The sequence below is a fragment of the Artemia franciscana genome, chromosome 10, assembly GCF_032884065.1.
Source record: "Artemia franciscana chromosome 10, ASM3288406v1, whole genome shotgun sequence".
In the NCBI taxonomy this organism is placed as follows: Eukaryota; Metazoa; Arthropoda; class Branchiopoda; order Anostraca; family Artemiidae; genus Artemia; species Artemia franciscana.
In genome coordinates this window covers 36,443,865-36,470,720 of record NC_088872.1, presented here as the reverse complement: position 1 = coordinate 36,470,720, position 26,856 = coordinate 36,443,865, and the positions used below count along the sequence as shown (strand labels likewise).

The following is a 26,856-nucleotide window of genomic DNA, read 5'->3' as shown; positions in this document are numbered from 1 at the left end:
TTGGCCTGGCTACTCGTGTCATTGAAACGGATCCAAATTGATAACCACAGGCAGTACAATAGCGCTGACGAAGTAAAGAGCGATCGGGGACAATGTATTATTTACCTTTTTTTGTTGTTTTTTTTTTCAGACCAAGGCACTTCGTATAGAAGGACTTATCGTACAAAACTTCGAAAAGGGCTCATTCGATTGGAAATTGGAAGGGGTAGTGCCCTTTTTGATAGTTAAAAGTGATTGGAGGGCAACCAATCCCCTCATGTCCATCACCTCCCTTAACACATCCAATCAAGATTCTGAGATAGCCATTTTGTTCAGTAGGTGAAAGGTCCAGAAATAATGTCTTTGAGGATGACAATTCCCCTATAGGACACTACTACTCTCCCCTCCCCCGCCTCAGTTCCAATAATAAAGGTGTAGACAGAAAGTATACTTAGAACCTAAGAAGAATTGGACAACAAGTGCCAAACAATCATTTAGTTTGCGTCTGAACGCTCAGTGAAGCTTAGAAAATTAGGCTATTGAGATGCACTCCTTTGGGTATTTTAGCCCTCTTTTTATACACAGATCTATCGCCTCTCCTTGATAATAGATGAAATTTAAAAGAAGCTCATTATCAAACAGTTTGTGGCAACGAACTGTAAATAAGGAGCAACCCCGCTCAATAGTAACCGAAACTCCAAAAACGGAGCTTCGATATCGATAGATATATAGAAGAATTGGCTTATTATGCTGATTTTAAATATATAGTTTTCATCAAATTTAGTATTACCTATTAAAGACTAAGAGCCTTAGAAAATCTGCCTGATTGTCGAAGAAAGTGGGAAACACCCCCTAGTAGTCATGGAATCTTAATGAAAATCCCACCGTCGGATTCAGCGCATCACAAAACCCTGCTGTAGTGGTTTCAAGCTCCTATCTGCAAAAATGTAGAATTTTGTATTTTTAGCCAGAAGAAAGATCACGGATATGTGTTTATATGTTTGTTTTTTGTTTGTATATTTTCCCAGGAATGATCGTATTGACCCAGTGATCCTAGAATATCGCTAGAGGGCTCATTAAAATGGAAATTAATAGTCCTAGTGCCTTTTTTAAGTGACCAAAAAGATTGGAGGGCAACCTGGCCCCCTTCACCGCCCCTTTTTCCCAAAGTCGTCTGATCAAAATTTTGAGATAGCCATTTTGCTCAAAACGGTCGAAATGCCCAATAACTACGCCTTTGGATACAACAAGACCCCCATAGCTCAGGGAAAAGGTCTTTAAGTCATAAAATTTGCCCTTTTTTACGCATAATATTTGTTATTGTAAAGTATGTATACATTTTCAGATGGGGGAAATTTTTTGATGGGAGGCTTTCTATGGGAAGGGAAGTTTCCAGGGGTGAAACTGTCAGGGAAAATTAAATACTGGGGAAATTTTCCAGAATTCCTGTACAAAATTCTTCTTAAATGTCTTGCTTTCTCTTTTCCATCTCAGTTTTACGCATGGATTTATAAGGGTTATTGTCTGGAGTAAATTTTCACCTGGGTTGAATTGTCTAGAGGATATTTCCATGGGGAGGGGAATTTCTACGTGGAGGTGGGGCCAGATTTCCTGGCATTACTTAAAAATGATGAGAAACTAGATTTTAAAAAAGCAAGTTTTTTCAACTGAAAGTAAGGAACAACATTAAAACTTAAAACGAGCCGAAATTATTATGTGTGTGAAGGAGATTACCCCCTACTCAGGAGATTACCTCACTCTTTACGCTACTGATTGAATTTTGTCCCAATTCTTTAAGAACGACTCCTGAAACACAAGGGTCGCTTGATTAAAACAATTGGAAGCTTTTTAAAAGTGCTAAAAAACTTTTGCGTAAAGAGCGATATTTGAAGGAGGGGGCAATCCCCTTCATACACTTAATGATTTCAGTTCATTTTAAGTTTTAATGCTACTCCTTACTTTTAGTTGAAAAGACTTGTTTTTCTTTTTTTTTAATTTAATTCTTATCAAACGGCCATTGTGTTTTATCAGTCGTTCTTAAAGAATTGGGACAAAAAGTCAAAACTTCAGCATTAAGAATATGGCCTTGAGGAGGGGTAATCCCTTTCATGTACATAATAATTTCTATCTTTTATTAGTTTTGGTTGCTCCTTACATTCAGTTGGAAATTTTTTCCTAGTTTAATTTCTGATCGTTTTTAAATAATACCGGGAAATCCGGCTCCATCTGTATGAATAATTCCTTTCCCCATGGAAAAAATCCTCCGTGGAAAGGTATTTTCACGTAACCCTCCTTTCTGTAAGGAAGTTTCCCCCAAAAAATTACTTTCTAGCTGAAAATTCCGCCCAGGAAATTTCTTGTGGACGAACTCACGTGAAAAAATTTTTCTCGGTGATAATTCCACTTGAAAAAGATTAATTTTTGATTGTTTTTAAAATCATGCCGGTAATCCCCTCTTCGGTGGAAAATTTCCCAGCAAAAAGCCTCTTTTTTTTTTGGGGGGGGGTTACAAAAGAAACTTTTAAAAACGCATCAAAAAAGTGAAATTGATATCTACTTCCTCATGATTTCTGGGAATATTTCTGGTTTCTGCTCTTATTATGAAAGTAGAGAATAACATTCAACCCCAAAATGAGCAGAACATATTCCGTACAGGAGGAGGTCTGCCCCTTCCTCATCCACACCTCCACCTCAAGTTCACAGAAACTTCAGATTGTGCTGATTAGACCAAAAATCGAGCATTCCAATCTTTTTTTTAAAGTCCAAAAGGATTGGAGACCGACCAGCCGAATGGGGGTAGAATTTTCCTGAGGGGGGGGGGGGTCTGTGGGGGATATTTCTCAGGGGGGTATTTTCCATGGATGTTATTTTCTAGGGGGGGGGTATTTTCCGAAGAGGTAAACACTGGCTACCAGGATCTATAAATTACCTCATGGTTTTATTATTAGCTATAATCTGTCTACATCTCACCGACACTGCCAATTATAAATGGCAGATACTTGCCAAAAATGCAGCGCTGGGCTGTGGTTGTAGAATTTCTGAGGTCAGCCTTATTGCCGGACATAATTAGAAGAAGGTGTTCAACAATCAGACAATTGATGCCTGAAAACCTATAGTTGCAGGTTAGATTAAAAAGCTTCTTCTAATTACGTCGTGGTTGTACGTTTCTATTTGCTTCTTTACTGCTAAAAACTCAAAAATGTTATGCCAAAAGTTTTCTTTGTCAGGTAGAACAACATATGGATGCAGTTGTCATAAGGCACCAAATGAGATATTAGGAAACAAATTAGACCACTTGATATGGTGTAATTGTTTGATCGGAAGTAAGGTAAATCCTAGTTGATTAAAGCATGTTACATACATGTTTTATTTACAAGATACAAACACACACACACACACACACACACACACATATATATATATATATATATATATATATATATATATATATATATATATATATATATATATATATATATATATATATATATATATATATTACGTTGTGGTTGTACGTTTCTATTTGCTTCTTTACTGCTAAAAACTCAAAAATGTTATGCCAAAAGCTACTGAAGGTAGCTCCTTACTGAACGTAAGACGCGAAATCCAATCTTAAATACTTAAATTTATATATATTTATATATATATATATATATATATATATATATATATATATATATATATATATATATATATATATATATATATATATATATATATATATATATATATATATATATATATATATATATCTATATATATAAAAATAAGTTGTCTGTGGATGGATGGATGGGTCAGGTGACGTCACCTGAAAAAACTGGATCAGGTGACGTCAAAACTGAAAAACTAAAAAAGGCAAAAACTACAAAAAAACTAAAAACTAATAAAAAAAATAAAAAAGCTAAAAAACTAAAAAAACTAAAAAAAGGCAAAAACTACAAAAAAAACTAAAAACTAATAAAAAAGCTAAAAAACTAAAAAAACTAAAAAAAGGCAAAAACTACAAAAAAAACTAAAAACTAATAAAAAAAAATAAAAAAGCTAAAAAACTAAAAAAACTAAAAAAACTAAAAAAAAGATAAAAAACTAAAAAAACTAAAAACTAAAAAAAAAGGAAAAAACTGAAAAATAAGCTAAAATAAAGGTAAAAACCAATAAAAAAACTAAAAAAAAAGCTGAAAAAACTAAAAAAAGGCAAAAACTACAAAAAAAAACTAAAAACTAATAAAAAAAGTAAAAAAGCTAAAAAACTAAAAAAACTAAAAAAACTAAAAAAAGGTAAAAAACTAAAAAAAATAAAAAATAAAAAAAAACTAAAAAAAAGGAAAAAACTGAAAAATAAGCTAAAATAAAGGTAAAAACCAATAAAAAACTAAAAAGAAAAAAAGGAAAAAACTAAAAAAAATTTTCATCTAAAAAACTAAAAAAAACTAAAAAAGGTAAAAACTAAAAGAACTAAAAAAGAAAAAAATAAATGACGAAACTCAAAGAGAAAGCGACCAGGACAAAAGGAATGTTCGATTAGCAATCAACAAAGCACCGGGACACAGGGAGTATAAATGACGACCAGGGCATAAGTAAAAAAAAAAAAAACTATCTATATATATAAAAATAAGTTGTCTGTGGATCTGTGGATCGTGGATCAGGTGACGTCACCTGAAAAAACTGGATCAGGTGACGTCAAAACTGAAAAAACTAAAAAAAGGCAAAAACTACAAAAAAAACTAAAAACTAATAAAAAAAAATACACCGGGATACAAATGACGACCGGGACACAGGGAATATAAATGACGACCGGGACACAGGGACACAACTACAACGGGGACACCGGGGGAAACAGGGGGATATAAATGACGACCGGGACAAAAAAACTAAAAAGAAAAAAAAAATAAAAACTAATAAAAAAACTAAAAAATCTAAAAATCTAAATAAGCTAAAAAAGAAAAAAAAGGAAAAAAATAAAGGAGAAAAACAAAACTAAAAAACGAATGTATATACAGACCGGGACACCGGGATACAAATGACGACCGGGACACAGGGAATATAAATGACGACCGGGACACAGGGACACAACTACAACGGGGACACCGGGGGAAACAGGGGGATGTATATATATATATATATATATATATATATATATATATATATATATATATATATATATATATATATCTATATTCACAGGTGGGACATAGGGACACAACTACAATGGCGCGTAACTATTATGGCGCGTAACGACTTACGCGCGCGGGGGGGCTTGGGGGGGCGCGAAGCGCCCCCACCAACTAGGTGTTGGGGTGGCGCGAAGCGCCACCCCAACAGCTAGTATATATATATATATATATATATATATATATATATATATATATATATATATATATATAAATTTAAGCATTTAAGATTGGATTTCGCGTCTTACTTTCAATAAGGAGCTACCCCTCTCTCTCTATCTCTCTCTCTCTCCTTCCTTTTTTCTTCTTTTTTTTATTTTCTTTTCTTTTCCTTCGCTTTTAAGTCATGTTAGTTAAGTGAATTATTTAATAATCTACGTATGCTTGGTTTGAATAAGGGATTTCAAAACATCAAACCGTTGCATTGTAGCTACTGGATGGCTGCTCTTTCTTTTATTAAATAAAAAAAAGGTTTTTTCAATTGAAAGTAAGGAGCAAAATTAAAACTTAAGACAAAGAGAAACTGTTCCGTATATAAAAGGGGCTGTCTCCTCATCAGCACCTAGCTCATAACGCTAAAGTTTGACTCTGTCACAACTCTATTTTTTAAAGTAATAAAAAATGTAGCGTAAAGAGCGAGTTGTTGAGGAGGAGACATCCCCTTTCGTCTACAGAATAATTTCTGTTCGTTTTAAGTTTTAATGTTGCTCCTTACTTTCAGTTAAAAAAACTTTTTTTATATTTAATTTCTGATCGTTTTTTAAATAATGCTGGGAAACCTGGCACCCCTCCATGGAAAGATCCTCCAAGGTGACTTTTTATGGGTACCATTAGATTTGATGAGTTTTATATATTTTGAAAAAGTATCAAATTTCGATTCTTTTGATGTATCTATTGTTATCAAGACTCCGTTTCTTAGAGTTTCGGTTACTATTGAGCCGTATTGCTTCTTCCTTACAGCTCGTTACCCCGAAATGTTTGATCGCAAGTAATGCATATTGAAGAAAACTAGTAAGCTGAGTAGGATTTTTTATGCTACACTTTTTTGGCATAAATAACAACAAGAAAAATATTAAATAGTTAATAAAATTCTTACCGACGTCCACAAGAATAATAGCGTATTTCAAGTTTTAAAGTAAAATTGGTTTGACAATAAATGATAGGAGGTAAAAAACTAGACGATACATTATTTTCAAAATTATGAGATCAAAAAAATGCAACATTCGTGTATCCTCTTTAAGAAATGAAGGATCAAATCTCAATATTCCCCAGTAGAAATCTTATTTTTACTTAAAGAAGTGTTCAACTCGCACCACTTGAAACGATTCTGACTAAATACGTTGCTTGTGTAACACACAAAGCCTTGAATCCTATATAAAAAATATAGATGTTTAATCAGAGAGAAATCCATTTATTAACAGTCTGTTGCACTTCCTTTTTTTTAGAAGGGTAGCGGCATTTTTCTATTGAAAACAAAACAGGTTTCGGATTTGTCAAGTAAATTGGACTTGGGTTCAAGTTAAAGCTAAAAATTAATAAAGAGAAATAAAATTATTATAAGAAATATAACCTTTAGATAGTCTTTACATGGTTTAGGGACCTATAGGATGTTTGATGCCTTTTCAACTTCAATCTTCCTGATTGCATCAGTGACTTCAGATTTAGTTTTATCAATGTTTTCGATCTTCATGTTTGATATCGATAAGATCAGAGACACGAGTTGTTTGACTCCTAGGAAAAGACAGCCGTCCAGCCGGATTTCCTCCCAAATGTTGAGTAACTTGTAACATCTTTACTGCTTTTGCAGTAATCGATCAAGCATGAATGTCATCTCCCTTTGGCAGTCTGTTAGTGACCTAAAGAGCAAGGCTTCATTTTCTTGCAAATCTGTCAATACTAATCTATATTGCGAAGCGCAATCTAATCAACATGCTTTATACAATGTACTACGCCTACCGAATAGCGTATATAACGGATCTGTTGGATGACCACTCAATAGACATAATAGCAATGTGGGGATCTATAGTAGGTAAATTTACTTAGCCGAGTTAATTCTTCTACTCCGGTTTCGACTGAATTTCTGACTAGGTGATTGTACCAGAGTAAAACATAGGCCGTTGTAGTCTTTTTGGGGAGACCAAGAGAAGCGGTCACATCCGCAAAGTGGAGAGGGTGTTAAGGCTTGGCTTTCCTAAAATATCAAGATTCAATTCCGCATATTTTCTTATACGTTTTAGCATATTTTGCATGTTTCAAGTTCTTTTTCTTGGATGCCCCCCCCCCCAATAAGACCATCAAGGCCAGGGTTTTAACTTGCAGTCTAAAAGTTATGATAGCCTTTTCGGTTAAATGTTTGACTATTATTTATTTCAGTTTCTGTTCGTTTTACATTTCGTTTTCCCATTCATTGTTGAATCAGTTCGTTTTAAGTTGATTTATTGTAATATTATCCAAGAAAAATTCAAAAAAAAGAAATTTTTCTGCGAAAAGTAAGAGCCGTATTGAAACCTAAGACGAGCACAATTAAAGTCATATTGAGACTTAAACAAACAGAAATGAAGAACAGTAAATAAATGAAACTCAAAACCAATATAAATTTAAAAGAATGATTACATAAAGCATAAAGATAGCAGATTCTGCTGCAGATAAGCAAGTAGATCCTAATACGAACAGAAATTAACTTGAGCAATCCAATCAAACTTAAAAAGAACAGATTTTGTCACAAACAGGGGCGGGCCTAGTATATAAAACTGCTAAACTTTCCATAGGTTAGGGTGTCATTTGCGCCTCGCGGAAAAAGAAATGTGTTTTGGGCGGTGGGGTCTATATTTGCACAATATTAACTGCAGTACAACAATTGAAAAAAAAGATCACCAGGCTCATTGCGGTTTACAAATAAGAATGGTGCTACCAACCCCTCATTTAGAGCCTCAAAAAGACTTTAGTACCATATGTGTTTCATTGGGTGTAGGTACAACCGAACTCCATGCAGCAGCCATTTTAATTCAACCCTCATGCGCCTGACCCCAGCTGTAACTGAGCCCCTGTTTAACGGAAACACCGTTTAACTCAATCATTGTGCATCTGAACCTTCGTGTAAGTGAAATCTTATGCAACTGAACCCGTTTAAATAAACTCGCCTTCAATTGAACCCCTGTGCATTTCAACCCAATTTAACTAACCCTAATGCAACTGAACGCTCGTGCAACTTAACCCCCATTTAACTGGACCCCTGTGCAACTCAACTTACATGCTACTTAACCCTCTTTTACTGAACCCTCGTTCAGCTGAGCTCTCACGCAACTCAACCCCATTTTACTGAATCTCATTTAAATGAACCCCCGTTCAACTACACCCCTGTTTAAATCAACCCCATTGAATACAGCACTTATTTAGCACAGCCCTTATGCAACACAACCCCCATTATAATCAAGCCGTGTTTGACGCATATGAGTAGTATCGCCATAAGGCTCCCTGTCTTAATGTCTTTTTAATGTCCTGGCTAATGTCTTTTCGAATCCCAGTCCCGACACTTTTCTTAAAACTTCTTCAAGACGCAGGTGCATGTTGCATCATGTTTTCTTCAAGACGCAGGTGTCTGTTACGTCATAAGATATATTTTCTAAGAGATGCAGCTGATTGTAATGTTTTAAAAAACCTATGAAGGCAAGGGCTTCCTTACTCCAGGATTACCGCGGTTGTTACGTAATAGGGTTTGGATTGTTACGTAATAGGGTTAGTTAGAGTCAAGCAAGGAACTTTTTTTAAGATTTTTTAAAGACACTTTTCTTCAAGATGTTTTTTAAAACATTGTTCTTCAAGACGTTTTTAAAGGCTTTTTTCTTCAGGGAGTTTTCAAGACTTCTTAAGACATTCCAAAACTTTTTTTAAAACATTTTTCTTCATGACGTTTTTCAAGACATTTCAAGAAGTTTTTAAGACATTCTTTCTTCCAGGCGTTTTTTCTTCATGATTTCTTTACTTTTCATGTAAGAGGGAATGTTTACTTATGTTAAGGACGACGCATTTACGCGTGACATGCTTGGCTTGAAGGCCGTGGTAAAATCCCCGCTTGCAACTGAGGAGGGCACAAACATGGGTGTTAAGTAATGGCGGTGCACATATGGGTGCTACGTAATGACAGGGCACACATGGGGTGTTACAAAATGATGGTGCACATGTGGGATGTGACGTAATCTTACACCTGGGGCGTTACGTAATGGCGGGGCACGCGTGGAGTGTTACGTAATGACAACACACATGTGAGGTGTTACGTAATGACGACGCATAAGTGGGATGTGATGCAATCTTACATGTGGGTGATACGTGATGACGATACACACATCAGTGTTACAAATTGCCTTCCAGGTATTTTTTTCAAGGTATTTTTTGGGGAACCTTTATATTCTAATGAATTTTGTCCTCATTAGGATTCGAAAGGGTCATTTCCATCCCATGGATGGTGCCCTGGATAGCTGGACTATGAAAACCTTTCTAACCATATGTTTTAGGAAATAGATTCTACGATTTAACCAATTCCAAACGCAGTAAGAATCCCTTGTTCTGTTTACTGGCTCGATAATGATTTTCAACCCTTTGCTCATGAGAACGCATAAGCATTCCAATGGTATTGATTTTCGACCCATGAATAAAATCAGTTTCATGAGGTCAAAAATCAATGTACAAGTTTCACGCAGAGAAAAAATCAATATGTAGCAAGTTTCACGAAAAAAAAATCAGCTCGCAGCACGTTCCACGAACAAAAAAGAGCATGCAGAAACGTCCACGAACAAACATCGGCACATTACAAGTGGCATGAACAAAATCAGTAAAAAAAAGGTGAAAAAATCAATGTACAACTTTAACGAAAAGAAAAAATGAATCTGCAACAAGTTCCAAGAACAAAACAAAATTTAGCACGCAGCAAGTTCCAGGAACAAAAAATCAGCACACAACAAGTCACATGAACAAAATCGGTTTCACGAGGAGAAAAACCAATATTCGAGTTTCACGAAGAGAAAAATCAACATGCAACAAGTTTCACAAACAAAAATCACCACGCAACAAGTTCCGTAGAGAAAATCAACACGCAACAAGTTCCATTAACAAATTCAGTTTCACGAGGAGCAAAATAAATGTATAGGTTTCACGAAGAGAAAAAATGCAGATTGATATCAATAACACGGTTCTGTTGCAACTGAACCCTCATGTAACTGAATCCATGTGCAACTGGACCTTCGTGAGACTGAGCCCCGTGCAACTCAACCCCATCCAACTGAGCCCTCGTACACATCAACCCCTGTGCAAATAAATCAACATTTAGCTTAACCCCGTGCAACTCAAACCCAAGCGCAACTCATGGCACCAAAACACGATTTTAGTGTCATTTCTGGAGTGTAAGAGCTTGAAACCATAAAAGATCTACATCTGAAATCTCCATGATCGAAAACTCTTAAACTGGTGTTTAAAATACCCCTCTTGAATACTCCCCTTCCCAGTCACCCTTGAAATTGGAAAAAAAAGAGTTTTGAAAAAAAAACTACCCAGTCAAAAATATTCATTCAAATATAAAGCTGATTGGTTAATGATAGATGTTATTTATTTTCATTTCAACAGTAAAATTAATTACTAAAATTACGGGAATTACGGAAAAGTAGTTGATAACTGGGCATGTCTTCTTTTTCTTTCTTTTTTTCTTCAGTACTAGCGGGTCACAGGAACATCTTAGGGATGCTGACATTGGTAAACATCTGTGGATTCAGGGATTCAGTTACATGAAGGTTCAGTTGCAACAGAACCGTTTTATTGATATCAAACTGCATTTCAAACTGTATGAGTGTTATTTGTCAAAACATGGACAAATGAACAAAAAACGTAATAATAATTTGAGATTATGGAGTGAACCACTGGCACCAATGAGAAGGGGGGTGCACCCTCCCCTATTTCTGAAAATAACTTTTGCTTCGTATTTTTATTGAAAAATACCTTTTTTTTGTCATCGAAAAATACTTATCTTTGGTATTTTCATTGAAAAATACTTACCTTTGGTATTTTCATTAAAAAATACTTATTTTTGGTATTTACATTGGAAAATACTGTTCTTTTGGTATTTTGATTGAAAAATCGAAAACAAGAGCAAAATTGTCCCTTTAGATTTTAAGGAATAGATTTTGACCCCTCCTTCCTACATTTCCGTGAATTGACACCACTAGTATTCACTAATGCAAGTACGTTCATTGTTTAATGCATAATGATATTAATTCCCGGAAGTTTCAGCAATTATTGATTTTCATTATTAGAACTATTCGAGAGAAAATGCTGTAAGCCTAAGCCATTCCCGAAATGTTGCAGATACGCTATTTGTATAAACTGACAACACATAGTGTCCTTTGGTTTACCACGCTACTTAACTGTGCGTCTATTTTAAGTGCCAAAAGAGCTTATAATTAAATAACAATACGTTGGATCGGAGAAAAACATTATTTAGCCCTTCCCCTGTGAATAATGGGGAATTTACATAGTTAAGGGCCTTTGTCCCTGGGGCTGTCGAGATGATGTCAACTCTAGAGGCATACTTATTAGACCTTTTGACGTTTCTGAATAAAGTTGCTACAATATATATCAAAATTTAGATCTGATATCATAGGGTCTACGGGGGTGGGTAGGGGAAAAGGGTATAGGAGGGAGGCTGGTTGGGACCCAATACCTTTCGACTTTTAAAAAGCACTCTAAGACCATCAATTTACAATTCAATCCCTTCCAAGGTTTCTACTACCACCCCTTCCACGCAAAATGGCCAGAAAAAATACATTCAAGGCACAAGGCTCTTTACTTAGGTTGCGCTAGAGTTTTGCCTCTGACCTTATTTCAGGTTGTTTTAGGTTTTAAAATCGCTCTTTACTTTCTTTTAAAAAAAACCTGTTTTTTGGACATATTTTTTTAGAATTAATTCCTAAAATAGTCGTTGTTAGGTACCTCTTCTAGTTAAGCGATGATTATAAACGGCTATGCTTAATTATCAGAACTACTTGAAAGTGAACAGCAATAGATGTATAATTTTTTGATTAAAATCGAAAGAAAAAACAGGCTTGTAAATAATCTGTTTTGGAAAATCATTTTTAGGAATTGCCAATATCTTTACAAAACTATAGAATCTACTCCGTTTATTTTAGTTATTTATTTTTTCTATATTTTTTCTAGAAAAAATAAACAAGTTAATACATAATTTATCGAAATATGAGCAGATGTTTACTGGTTAGATGTTACGGCTAAAATCCTCCGTTAGTTCATTAGGTTGCATCATTCTGTTCAACAGAACCATTCGATTTATCTGAGTAATTAAAAAGACCGCTGAAGCAAAATCCGTTAAGTTTAAGTGTTAAAAATAGTTTTTGACAATCTTTTGTTCTCGAAGGAAATGGATCCTTCAGAGTGTCTAGCATAGAGCGGGAATTTCTGCGCTGCTGGAAAGAAAATTTCCGATGTAACCTACAACCCATCTTTCCTACAATGCAAAAACATTTTGGTGGAGTAACTTCACTCAAGAAGTGAGGTTAGTTTAATCCTAATAAAAAACAAAACAAAAACCATTAAAATAAAATACTTTAGAAGCAAATATGTGCTAAGCAAATATGTGCTATATATTTGCACATTAGAGGAGCCACGATTATTCTGCATCTTATGAAGTAAGATTGTTTTCTGAATTCATGCTGTCCAAATATTCCCCCCCCCACTCTTAATGTGTAAATAAATAGCCCAAATTATATAATTCTAATGTATTCTGTCACCCATTACTTGTTTTCCACTGAGCGTAAGCTAAATGTCTCTTAATATAGACAGATAAAACTAGTTGGTTTTCGAATTTTAAAAAGCATGAACTTAAGCATTGCCACAATAATGCGTAAGTACCCCTCCCCCAACACAAATGTTACTGTTCATTGTTCCGATCAAACAGTTCGTGGTAACGAATTGTAGTAAGGAGCGACCCGGCTCAATAGTAAACGAAACTCTAAAAAACGAAATTTTGATACTAATAGATTCATCAAAAGAATCGAATTTTACGATGATTTTAAGTATATAAGTTTAATCAAATTTAGTCTTACCCGTCAAAAGTTACGAGCCTGAGAAGATTTGCCTTATTTTGGAAAATAGGGGAAAACACCCCCCTAAAAATCATAGAATCTTAACAAAAATCTCACCATCGCATTCAGCGTATCAGAGAACCCTACTGTAGAAGTTTCAAACTCCTATCTACAAAAATGTGGAATTTTGTATTTTTTGCCAGAAGACCGGTCACGGGTGCGTGTTTATTTGTTTTCTTTTCTTTCTTTCCGGGGGTGATCGTATCGACTCAGTGGTGCTAGAATGTTGCGAGAGGGCTCGTTCTAACGAAAATTAAAAGTTCTAGTGCCATTTTAAGTGACCAAAAAAATTGGAGGGCACCTAGGCCCCCTCCGACGCTCATTTTTCCCCAGAGTCAACGGATCAAAATTCTGAGACAGCCATTTTGTCCAGCATAGTCAAAAAACCTAATACCTATGTCTCTGGGGACTACTTACTCCCTCACAGTGCAAGGGTGAGGGGCTGCAAGTTACAAAATTTGACCAGTGTTTAGGTATAGTAATGGTTATTGAGAAGTGTACAGACGTTTTTAGGGGAATTTTTTTGGTGGGAGAGGGGTTGAGGGGAGGGCGTTAAGTGGGAGGATCTTTACATGGAGAAATTTGTCATAGGAGAAGATAATTTCCACGAAGGGGGCGCAGGATATTCTAGCACTATTTAAAGTAAAAACAAAACAATTAAAAAATAAATATGGAAAAAATTTTCAACTGAGAGTAAGGAGCAGTATTAAAACTTAAAACGAACTGAAATTATTACGCATATGTGGGATTCATCTCCTCCTAAATACCTCGCTCTTTACGCTAAAGTATTTTTAGTAATTTGAACTATTTATTCTACGGCCTTTGTGATTTAGGGGTCATTCTTAAAGAACTGGGACAAAATTTAAGCTTTAGTGTAAAGAGCGAAGTATTAACGAGTGGGCAAACCCCCTCATATACTTAATAAAATATACAAATATAGAAGTTCGTTACGTAAGTTAATTCGTAAGTTACGTATATTTTCTACCAATAAAAACGTTCGTATAAAATTAAAAATTCTGGTTGTCTTTTTAAGTAACCAAAAGATTGGAGGGTAACTAGGCCTCCTCCCCCACCCTTTTTTCTCAAAATCTTCCGATCGAAACTATGAGAAAGCCATTACCCCAAAAAAAATTAATTTGCAAATTTCGTTTTAATTATTCATGTGCGGACAGCCAAAATAAAAAAATGTATTAATTCAAAAACGTTCAGAAACTAAATGAAAAAAAAACAAGTTTTTTAACTGAAAGTAAGGAACGACATAAAAAAAAACGAACAGAAATTACTCCGTATATTAAAGGGGCTTTTCCCTCATCAACGCCCCGCTCTTTGCGCCAAAGTTTTTTACTGTTTTAAAAAGTAAAGTTGAGAGAAACAGTCAAACTTTAGCGCAAAGAGCGGGGCGTTGAGGAGGGAAAAGCCCCTTTAATATACGGAGTAATTTATGTTCGTTTTTTTTATGTCGCTCCTTACTTTCAGTTATAAGACTTGTTTTTTTTTTCAATTGGAAGCAAGGGCAGCGCAAGGAAATTTTCCCTTGGAATGGGGGAAAGTATTACAAGGGCATTTATTTGCACCAGGATTCAAATGGTAGTATTTCTCATTTTGCTCTTTTTATGCATTTTTCAAATGCCATTTGTTTAGAGGTTCTGTTACCCCAGACCCTTCCTAGTGGTACCCATTGTTGGATATTTGATTTTTCTTGTCTGTTTTTCTCTTTTTTGTTTGATCTAGACTGATCTAGGATATATGCCTAGCACAGAATGAGGGGATTTAACGTTTTCTCAATTTTAAGTGAAAATAAAAAATAAAGAAACCAAAAAAGAAAAGGAACGACAAATAACAGAGTTAATTAATCGAAATGTTTATTTCCATCAATTAATTGATCTCGATTAATTAATCAATTAATCGAAATGTTTAAGACTTAACATTAGTTCTAAAGTATATTTGGGAACTTACTGAAAATACATGGAACTAATGGGATTTTACTCAAATGATAAATACAATCAGTTCCAAATTTAATGCAGGATGAACACATTTATGAGCACAGCAAACTTAAGAAACACGCCATAGACTAGAAATGTTACTTGTTTTTTCCTCAATCATTGCAGATAATCCTGAATCTTTACTATGATTGTGCTGTATTTTGAAATTTTTGTGAACCAAAGATTTACATTTTCATTTTTAAATTAGTTTAGTAATTAAAAATTATGATAAGAAACATTAAAAATTTACATTTTTAATCGGGATCTTACACAAAATTTCATTTCTAATACAGCACTTCAAAGAGAGCAGAATTGCATAGTCTCCTAAAAAAAAATCGGGAAAGGGGAGTGGCATGTTTAAGATTTTTTTCTTTTTTAGAAAACTTCAACCAGAAACTAACTTCTCGTAAATCTTAAAATACGGGAATTGTACGGGAGTCATGTATTTCGCTATCCTTAAATCGGCGCTGCCAGTATTCCAATTCAAGAAGAGGTCCAGCTATAAATGGGAAAAAAATATTTCAACGGTGAATACAAAATTTTTAAAACATTTTATTTTAATTTTAAGTTCCTTGAGGATCTCAAATCCTCAAACTTTAGATGCTTGTTTTTTAGGAATATTTAGATGAAAAGCTACAATCACTGATAACAAGCAAACAGACATACAGATAAGTTTCATTAAATAACATTAAAGCATCGCTGATTTGCGTTTTTTTTTTTTTTACAACGAATAATCCTTACATTACAAATAAAAAATACACTCTTATCTTAACTCCATGAAAACCAGATAGATGAAATGATTACCAGATCGGCGTGTTCTATTTTCTACTTTTTAGCTCTTGAAGAGAAGAAAATATCCGATGTAACCTACAACCCATCTTTTCAGAGATGGGTTGCACCTTGAGATGGGTTGAAAAGGTTTTTATCTTGTAGAACATTACAGTGCTGGGTTTTAAACACCAGAAACTTTTCAACAATCCTTAATAGAGTTCCATACCATAGCTGTAACAAAGACAATCCCTTAAAGCCTAACCAAATTTGCAGATGCATCTGAGATTCCAGAGAGATTCTAGTGATACGAATAATAAAGGGGTTTTTGGAGATACTCCAGGGTTGGAGATGAGTTTATTTCACAGTTGACATGTGCAATAATGTCGGAGTGTATTTCCGCAAAGTAGATAAGTGTCATATATATTTTGTTTTACTAGAGTGCATGTTAGGGTTCGCACAAGGGAGGGGGCATGAGCGTCACGAGAAAATATCTCATGGGAGGAAGGTCAAGTATGTCTTACCAAAATTTAAATGGAAATATTTCCCATTTCTAGATTTTTATACATTTTACCAATGTTTTCTTGTTTTCCAAGTAGGAGAGGGCATGCCCATTGCCGATGTCCATGGAAAGACTATTGCCGTAGATCTTACCGAAATCGGACGGTTTAGTGATGGACCAATATTTTCAGCGTTTTCACCCTTGTTTTTTTGATCCTTCCTACCCATAAATTCCTTTGTGTCTTGCTGAATTCACATAACATTTATGATGTTTTTCTGCAAAAATATCCATAAGTACATCTATGACCAACAGTTAATCTGCTTGATCATGGTTAGCTTAATCAGTGACCAAAATTTAATTTATTCCTATTGTTTCTTCTTGCAAAAACTCGCTGTTGCTATGACCATCGTTGACTATTATATATATATCATGACTATTCATAGCTCCTTACCTAGTTCAAACCTACCTAGTTACTACCTTGACTTTTTTTTTTAATCGAATATCTTAAATTATACTCGGGTATGGTGCAGACGAGAATAATAGAGCACTAAAATGACCTTGATTTCACACTAAATACAATTTTACGAACCACAAACCCAATTGAATTTTGTATATTCCAATCTAAATCTGAATAATAGTCGTGCAACGATTGTGGCTATTTTTTGAATTTGGGGGTTACATTGCCTATCATAGTTGTACATTAATTAATCCTTCAGCCTTTTCTTCATTCCTGTCTTTTAGGGCTATAATGCTGAATCCATTCGCGTGCTTACTGCTTAGCTGGATATTACTGTCTAGGTAAATCATTTTTGACCTATCATAATTTGCCGAATTCTTTATTTGCAATTCTAATTGGTCTAAAATGATGTAAAGATATTGATTTGTAGCCAGGCATACACGAGAACAGGGCTTAACCCTTTGTTCTACATCACTGAACATTCTTCGGATTACACTTGCGTGGTTCTAATTAAACATGCTGTCCCTCTATTTTACACGAATTTGAAGTGTATAGCCCCTTGGATAATTGTGTTTAAATGAAAGAGGCGCCCAAATAATTGTTCAGATTTTGTAATTTTGTGGTCAGTGAATGTAACTCACCGAGAAGTCACCAGCTACAACAATTATTAGCGCCAGCGTCATTTCAGGGTGAATTTATTTTTTTCCAAACTATCAACTCATATGCTAATCGAATACGTTACAGTATTCACAGGAGTTCACGTGCTCATACACTTGTTCGCGAAAACATAGGAGGATGATTTTTTTTACCGAATATAAGAAAAGTAGTTTTCAAAATCTAGGTGGGTAAATTTGTTTTTTCAACTTGATTAATGGAAATAACCCCAAAAATATTTCTTTAAATGTAGGGGGCAATATGCCCCCTCCTAATTTTTAATTAACAAATAGTCTCGATCAGTGTACTATCTTTATATCTACAATTCATTTCTTCATTTATCACAATGTAGCTAGTTTAACAGTAGGTCGTAGGTGACAAAGAAAAATCTAAGCCCCAAAACATCTCCCAGCGGAGATTGATGCATCATGCATACATAGCTGAATTCACACTATATCCCATGTATTGAACCACCTCCTCCACCATTCGCTCTTTATAGAGGGTTTCAAATAAATACTAAAGAGAAGAAATGTATCATGGATGCTTACTTAATTCGCGTCTATCTTCACGTGATGCTTCAGAGCCACTCCTTCGTGGTCGTCATCCACCTATCGTTCCTTCAAGTATTACCTTCTGGAAACTATTGGCGATTATTCCTTACACATGCCCAAGCCACCGCAGTTGCTACTGTTTGTTTTTTATGTATTATTGGGTCATGATAGTTCAGCCGTCTTCACAGCAGTGTCCACCTGGTAAAGTTTGAACCACGACCCAAAGTACTGAAAAATTATAAGAATGCACTTTTGAAAAACTGGCTATTGAGGAAAGTTTGGCAATTCATATTTACCCAGACTTATTACTTTTACCCGGATCCAGCCTCATTGTTTTTCCAATCAGAAAGTTAAATGCTCGAACGGACGTTTCAAAAAAATTGCAATGGCCCCTTGAAAACAGTACCAGATCTACAAAACATATCGCTATTGAAATCGCTCTAATCGGAAGTCTGCTCCCATCGCAATAAAGTTGATCGGATTTTAGTAGGATATCATTGATATCTCCTTTTCTTTACTTTTTATCACCAGCGCTACGACCTGCTTTCCGTTTAACCCTTGACGGTTGGCCGAAAAGCACAATTTTGGCAATGGGTCATCCTTCATCTGCAGAACATCCACAGAAGCCGTCTCAACCTTTCTTTCATTATAGCCCTAGATAGCTTGATTGAACCATACTTTTCCTACAATCTACTGCTTGAAACGCCGGGTACCCAGAACAATCCAAAGGCAGTTTCTCTGGAAAACATCTAGCAAATCTTCGTCCACTTTTTAGAGCGCCCATGCTTCAGTACCATATTTGTCGACTGTCATCACTGTAGCTTCCAATATTCTAATCTTGTTTTTCAGACTTCTCATCCTAGTTTTCCAAACTTTTTTCAACTATGAAAAAACACCCTGAGCCTTGGCTATTCTACTTGTAACATCTTCACTGCTCCCACCGTCTTTGCTAATAATACTACCAAGTTAAGTGAAGCTATCCACCCGATCAATCTTTTCGTTACCCAGCATCACCTTTTCATCTTCACTTATTCCTAGCCTTTGCGACTTAGTCTTCTTAACATTAATTTTCAAACTAATTTTAACACCCTGAACTCGCAATACCTCTAAAAGCTCATCCATTTTGCTCACAATTTCATCTAGGATGCTTAAATCATCAGCATAATCTAAGTCCAAGAAAGGTTTCCTCCCCATTTGATTCCGTGCTCTCCCATTGCCTTTCCTGTGGTCCTTAAGACAAAGTCCACCAAAATGATCCATACAAAGGTGGGATAGAACGCAACCCTGTCTAACTCCTGATCTAATACGAAACCAGCTGCTAACCTCATTTCCTACCGTAACCGCATCAGTGTTATTCTGGTACACAGCACCAATCACTTTGATGTATTTGTCTGGTATGTCATATAAGGATAATACCTTCGCTAAAGCTCTTCTATCAAGAGAATCGAATGAGTGCTCACAATATATAAAACTGAGGACCAAAGGTGTTTGATAACATACACACTTATCCTAACCTAAACTTACATAAGAGTGAACATTTGGTCGACACATCCTCTACCCTTTCTATAACCGAACTGTTCTTCTCTTATCACTTTGTCTACATCATCTTTTAGTCTAAAAAGTATCACATTATAATACAGAGACCAGGCTAATGCATCGATAATTACGAAACTCACTCTTATCACCTTTTTTATGCAGTGGTTTAATTAAAGTTTTCCTAAAATTGCTAGGTACTTCCCCCTTTTCAAAACCATATCTATAATCTTCAGTACGGGTAACTTATTTCTAACCTCAGAGCCATCATATTTAAGAAACTGATTTACCACAGTGTCAGCACTTGGGGCCTCATTATTTTTATGTCCTTTTAGTACTGTCGCTAATTCTTCCTCACAAAGCAAATCTTCTTTCACATCCAAGGTATCATAAACTTTTTCCTTTTCCTCTATATCTTTTCCTGCAACTCTATCTTGGTTTAGCACATTCTCAAAATGTTCTACCCAATTCCCTTTAATTCTTCCTTATCTAATTTGGGCCCCGTTCCTACCTTTAAATGTGACAAGTCCAGGTTGACTACTCCCTCTTATTAATATTCCAGTAAAATATTTTACTACTATGCTGTCTAGCTGCATCTTCCGGATCCTCGGAAATTTTACCCATAGCCTCCACTCCACACCTTCTTGGTTCATATTTTAATGTTTTCTCCACTTTCTTTACATTCCTTTTGTTTTTATACGATCTATTACTCAGATAGTTTTTATACAAGCATTGTCCCCTCTCTATGAAACATAAAGCATTTTCACTAAAATACCTAGCTGTGGTCCTAATTTTCTGCCCTAAGACACCATCAGCAACTTCACAAATTGTTTTCATAAAATTATTCCATCCATCCTATACATTATCAAATTTTAAACTCTCCAGTTTCCTGGAAAAGCAACTGTAACTGGAAAGTTCCTCTCAAATTCTCATCCTGGAGTTGATCAACATCATAACTTCCCGGGAAGTAATTACCCTTCCGGAAAGTCAGTTTTAAATTAGCCCTAGACAGTACTAGATGGTGATCTTTACTTTTAACATTAATATCAGCACTCCTATACACCATAGGGTCTAGTATCAATCCTGCCAGTCTTCGTTTTACGATAACATAATCAATAAGGCTTTCTGTCTTACCATCACGTGAATACCACGTTAACTTATAGGCCATTTTATGACCAAACACTGCATTGGCTGCACCTACAAAATTGCTATAGATGGTTATAGATATAGACGATTATATCTACAAAATTGCAGCAGTCTGTAGCCATTACTGTTTTCCTTTCCTACAGCAAATTTACCTAGGCTAGGCTAGGATGATCCAGACAGTCTTCGGCTTACAATAACTTAACCCATAAGGTTTGCTGTCTTACCATCACGTGTATACCACGTTATTTTATGAACGAACACTGTATTGGTTGTAAGTAGATTGTTATACCTACAAAGTTGTAGGAGTATGTAGCCATTGCTGTTTTTCTTTTCCTACAACAAATTTACCTAGGCTAGGATATCATCTATCCCTATTTCTACTGACCTGGGCGCTCAAATCTCCTAATAAAAACACTATATTTCTGCCTGGAATGCTGTCTATTTGCTCCTGTAACTGTAAGTAAAATTCGTCTGAGTCACTAGTGTCTCCATCAGTCGGTTCTTCAGCGGTATATACTACTATAACTGATACCCTGAACTCTTACTCATAAAATGAGCGATTAGTATTCTATTATTAATGTCTTCCCAGCCTAAACAAGACTTAGCAGCTTCCTTATTCATCATGAGCCCTACTTCCAGTCTATGTACCCCATCCTTCCTGCCTTCGTAAATATATCCTATTTCACCTAATTTTATGCTTCCTCTCCCCAGAATATGACTTTCTGAAACTCCTAATAAGTCCACTTCAAATTGTCTGAATTCGTCAGTCAAACTGTCGATACGGTAGTTGTTTTTCAACGTCATAACATTCCTAGTTTCAATTTTCATATTCTTTAAATCATTAAAAATGCTTTTGCCTCCGGAAAAGTAATGGTCGCGGATCAGGACAACTGGAGGTCCCTGGGACCTCCAGTTGAATGAAGGCTTTCTGAAATCTTGTGCCCATCTTGGTCACAATATGGTTTTCAGCAGTGGCCGATCCTCTCCTATCAACAAGAGTTGATAGAGTGATTCTATCTAAAAACGATGGGCTTCTTTGTCATTTTGTGGCGTATTACCCATTTTTGCCCAAAAAGGTGTTGAGTGAAAATTCTGGGACCACAGATCGATTTAAAATTTTCGAGAAGCTTTATTCTGAGCTTCCAAGTTTCAAAGGTAAAAAAGCCTCGCCGTGGCGCATTTGTTCCTAAAGACACACTTAGTAAATCCCAAATAAACTTTTGATTCAGAAATTATTGTAAAGCTACATTTAACTAACTTGATTCGTCTGAGAATTTCTAAAAGTAGGTACAGTAGTGTAAAATTACATTTCAACAATTATGGAGGAGGGTCGGTGGATGTTTATTTAGGTAGGGAGGGTGTTTTCCCAAAGCTTTGAAAAGTGTGTTCTTATGCCAATATCTTGTAACTATTTGTGAATTTCAGATAAATATGTAAGGAAGTTTAGTGGGGGACAGAAACAAATATCTAATCTCCCTTCACTCCCAGGAATATTTTTAGGATAAATCTGTAATATGAAAGCTTCGGAGTGATAGCTATCATATTTTTGCACAAATATGATTTAAGTGTACAAGATTAAATTCACACTCTTATAAGGAGGGGGGATCATGAGCCTCACGAGGAAATTTCCCAGGGGGGCAGGTGTTGTGAGGAATCTTATTTTACTAAGATTTAAATGAGAGTATTTCTCTCCTTTCTGCTTATATACGTTTTAGAGTGTCCACATGTTTCTGGGGATTATTTTCCCTAGCCCCCCTTCAAATATGGATATCTCACAAAAAAGATCTGCTTAAAGAGCTCATCTTGAAAATCATGAAACGATTGCCCTATAGTTCATTCCGTATATTTCAGAACCCACCCGAGAAATATTCGAAGGGTTGCACTTTCCAGGGATAATATTACTCTACATCATCGTATGAAGACCCTAAAACCACAATCTTCAAAATATGAAATTTTGAAATTTTGGCCCTTATTAGGGCCAAAATGTTATCTGGCAAAACATTTCGAGCATTACAGAAAGGGTACGTATATAGCCTTCTAGTCTCAGAGAATATTCAGTCTTAGAGACAATACCATGTCAGATATAATTCGTACCTAAACATACATGCAGTCCATAAAGAATGAACGTGATCTTAGACCGTTCATTATTCCTAAAAGGAAATACACCAGATGATCTCTTTTTCTCGAAGCATATTGTTACCAAAGTTAGATTTTTTTTCAAATGAAACTAAAGAACAATATTAAAACTGAAAACGAACAGAAACTACTCTCTATATGGGGAGGCTGTCTCCTCCTTAAACCCTCATTCTCTACGCCAAAGTCAGACGCGCTTTTACGCAGTTGTTTTAAACAATAAAATTTTCAGTTCAAATGTTTCAAAAGGGAATCAGTAAGTAAAACAATTACAATTACCCATTAACTCCATTCGTTGCACTAATAAATGCTTTCAGTAACGCACTATAAATTTTCAGCGTAGTGAGTGAGTGCGTATACGAAATATTTTCTATTTGTTTTAAGTTTTACTGTTGTTCTTTATTTTCATTTGAAAAAAAAATATTTAATTTACACGAAAAAAATCTTGCTTTATGTGAACTCAATTTTGTAATAAAAACAGCGGACATAAGACAACGCTTGGAGATGTTCTGCTCCTTCCATTTGCTTTCTATGTCAGATGTGTGGGACCGATTTGGTGTGGCTGGTTCTTTTTCCCAAAATCTGTAATCTAATTTATGTTAAAAAAAACCGAATTTTTTGTTAAACAAGTATAAGAACTCATTGTAAGGTCTGACTGACAGTGCCAGAACACATTTCATAAAAATAGTAAATAGCAGTAACTCTAAACAAAGAAGCCATTCTGATTTCTTTTTTTACTAATGTTTTAGATTTTGCCCTCTATGATTTCTCTGGTAGCTCAACTACAAATATTTATTTACATATGTCTAGTTCTGTCCTCTTTGATTATGACGCTGTAATAATTACTTAAATTGATTATCAAAAATTTTCAATATCACCCTTATGTTTTTCTGTGAGAGGGTAGTCCTCCCTGGTACGATTACTTGAATTTTAACCAGTGAAATAAAGGTACTTGGTTGACTCAATTGAGCAAATGAAAAGTGAGTAGGGTATCTTGTTTTTCTGTCTTAAAACCTGAAAATTTTACCATTTCTGTTTTTTTTTTCTCCACATATCGGAAGAAAGTTGAGAAACTGAGGCACAAAATGCTTCTTTTTTGTATTATAATATTTGACATGTTTCTCGTACAGATGTTCGACCGTTTTCAAATATTTCTTGGCTGAATACCTGCTTCTCCCTTAGACCTTTGCGGGAGTTCCCTCATCCTCATGAGTATATCCGGAGGATTTTTATGCTAAGAGTAGGATCAAGCTTGAAAGAAAGGCGCTTTACTGATTTGGTTCCGCACCATTGTCTTCGTTCTTTGCCCTATATCGTGTCTATGGGAATTCCAATGTTTGCAGAGGTTTAGTTCTGCTTGGTTTAAATAGGAAGCTGTAACAATTGATCAAATTGGTTATTCAAAATTGTTCACATACCACAATTAGGTTCGTTCAACAAATGTGAACGCTCTTTTGATTAGAGTTCAGCTTCCTGGGTTATCTCTTGAGATTTTAATTCTGTTGAAAAGTTGTTATGGGTGAAGTTATTAGTTAAAAGTCGTGCGTATAAACATTACTTCGCTTTAAATAACAACGAATATCGCTTCCTAGAATTCTGACAACAAATGTATTAATTGGGGGGGATCTACCCCCTTATATTTTCCAATATACCGATTTTTGTTGAAAAATTCCTTTGCTTTGGTATCTTCTTCGAAACAAAATAAAAAAGAGTAAAATTCACCTGCCCCCTACACACTGCTCTGTGGCACAGCGCACGTTAAGACCCACAACCATAAAAGATTCTTCACCAACATGAAGTGTGGCTCCCAATTCCCTCGTCGACACAGCTGTACACCTCCTTAATAAATGAAATCAAGAAACCTTAACATTAGGCTTCTTCTTTTTCCACAATAAAATATTTCAAACAGTTTTCAACTCCTCCTTTATTTCACATTAAAAATGTTTCAAATAGTTTGTTTGAAAAAAAATCAACTTAACTATAAGGCGATCCCTGCCAATAATAACCGAAAGTCTGAAAAAGAAATTTTATAGTAGTACATACATCAAAAGAATCTGCTTTTCATGGTGATAATAATTTTTCATCAGGGAATTTCCTGACTAAGTTCTTGTGCTTAGCCTCGGGACTTCTCCTTTCTCTCTTAGTCATTCTCGCGATATTCCGTGTTTTTCATATAGTTTGTTTTTTTCCAAATTTAGATAAGAATAAATCTTGATAAAGAGACCTGTGTATCAACATCAATCTGCCAAATAAATGAAATTGATGAAATACTTTTTATCATCTGCTCTTACCGCTCAATTATTTTATGCGCATTTCTTTTCTTGATTTTACATTTTATGATAATTCTAAACATGTAATTATTTCTAATAATTAAGTTTTACATAAAAAGTAGTTTCCACAATAACATTTTTATCCTGGAGTAATAAAGAGCGGGGGTGTGCATGGAAAAAAGTATCAAATTAAAAATCGTCGAATTCAGCATATCCGTGATCTTAATATCCTGTTCGAATCTTAATCCCGGTTGGGAACCATCGCACTATCCATTAGAAGTTTCCTTTAAGACCTAGGGGAGTTATTTTTCTTTCTTTTTTTTTACTATTTAGCGGACTAGAAAAAAAATGTTCAAAAACAAGTTTCCTAAAATAGTCTTATATTTTCATGTCCTGAATCAAAGGATGTGTTTCACACTTTTTCAAAAAATGAGTTATTGTGTACTAAAAAATGAGTAAAGAGTTCTCCCCCCGCTATGATAAGTTTTAACAATCAACAAACTTAATAGCAACATATATTCTGGCTGAGATAATTCAAGAGGCTGTATGTGAAAAAAGGTGGAAAACAAAGATTTGCGGTTCACCACATCAAGTAAAGAAAATCTTATTCATTGATTTAGTTGTTTTCTCCTTTCTTATTTACTTCCTACGATGTTCATAATTTTCTGATTGTGGTGTGTCCTTTATATTCACTTTCGGAAATGGTCAGAAATCAGAGCTCCTGATAACAAAATTGTTTCCCCATGTCTCATGAGAGCGACTTTCTTTTAAAAAGGAATTCTTATTAGTAATAACAGTAAAAAAAAGTAAACAAAGATGAGTGTTTGTTATCAACACTTCTTATATATGAGAAAGTTTCTATAAATCATCTGGCGCCCTGTATGACTGTATGTTGATCTGGCTCGAATCATTCATATTAAAGTGTGACTTGGTTTATGTTTTATGGATTTGAAAGGCCGTATATTACCAGCAGAATTATATTAAAATGCTAATGACTTGCAATCTTAATGTAACTCTAAGCCCATTGCACTGAAGCAAAATATTTAAAATTAATTCCCAGTATCAACTTCTTATAATTAACATCCAGTATATCGAAAATAATTATACCTTTAATTAGAAGCATCATAAGCAAGAGTGCATTCGCTTTAATCTGTAGATTATATGTTAGCTAATAGTTTGCTGTGGTATAGGTAAAAGCAATTAGTTATAATAACTGATTGTTAGTAAGGTAATTTAAGAGCACCTGTTACAAACATAAATTTATTGAGCTTGTTTCTTTACATTTATTTTCTAATCGTTTTTCAATTAATGCCTGACCCACCTCCCCCTTTATGGGAAATCCTCACCCGCGAAAAAGTCCTTCATGAAAAGTTCCTCTTGCGTAAAATTTCCCCGGACAGTTGCTGAAAACTCCCGGAAAACCAGAAAATGTCTTGCAGACAAATCCGTCTGAAAAATTCTCCTTAGTCTACTTTCATTTAAAGAAATACTTGTTTATTTAATTTGTGATTGTCACTTAAATCATACCAGAAATCCTCCCACCGTGGAAATTCTTTTTCGGAACCCCTC

At 35.1% G+C, this 26,856-nt stretch overlaps 1 protein-coding gene across 1 annotated transcript in view; it reads left to right on the top strand.

Annotated features, from left to right (window-relative positions):
* The window catches only part of LOC136032143 (ras-GEF domain-containing family member 1B-like), a 316,559-nt gene that overhangs the window by 6,314 nt on the left and 283,389 nt on the right, over positions 1-26,856 (top strand). The window lies entirely within an intron of this gene.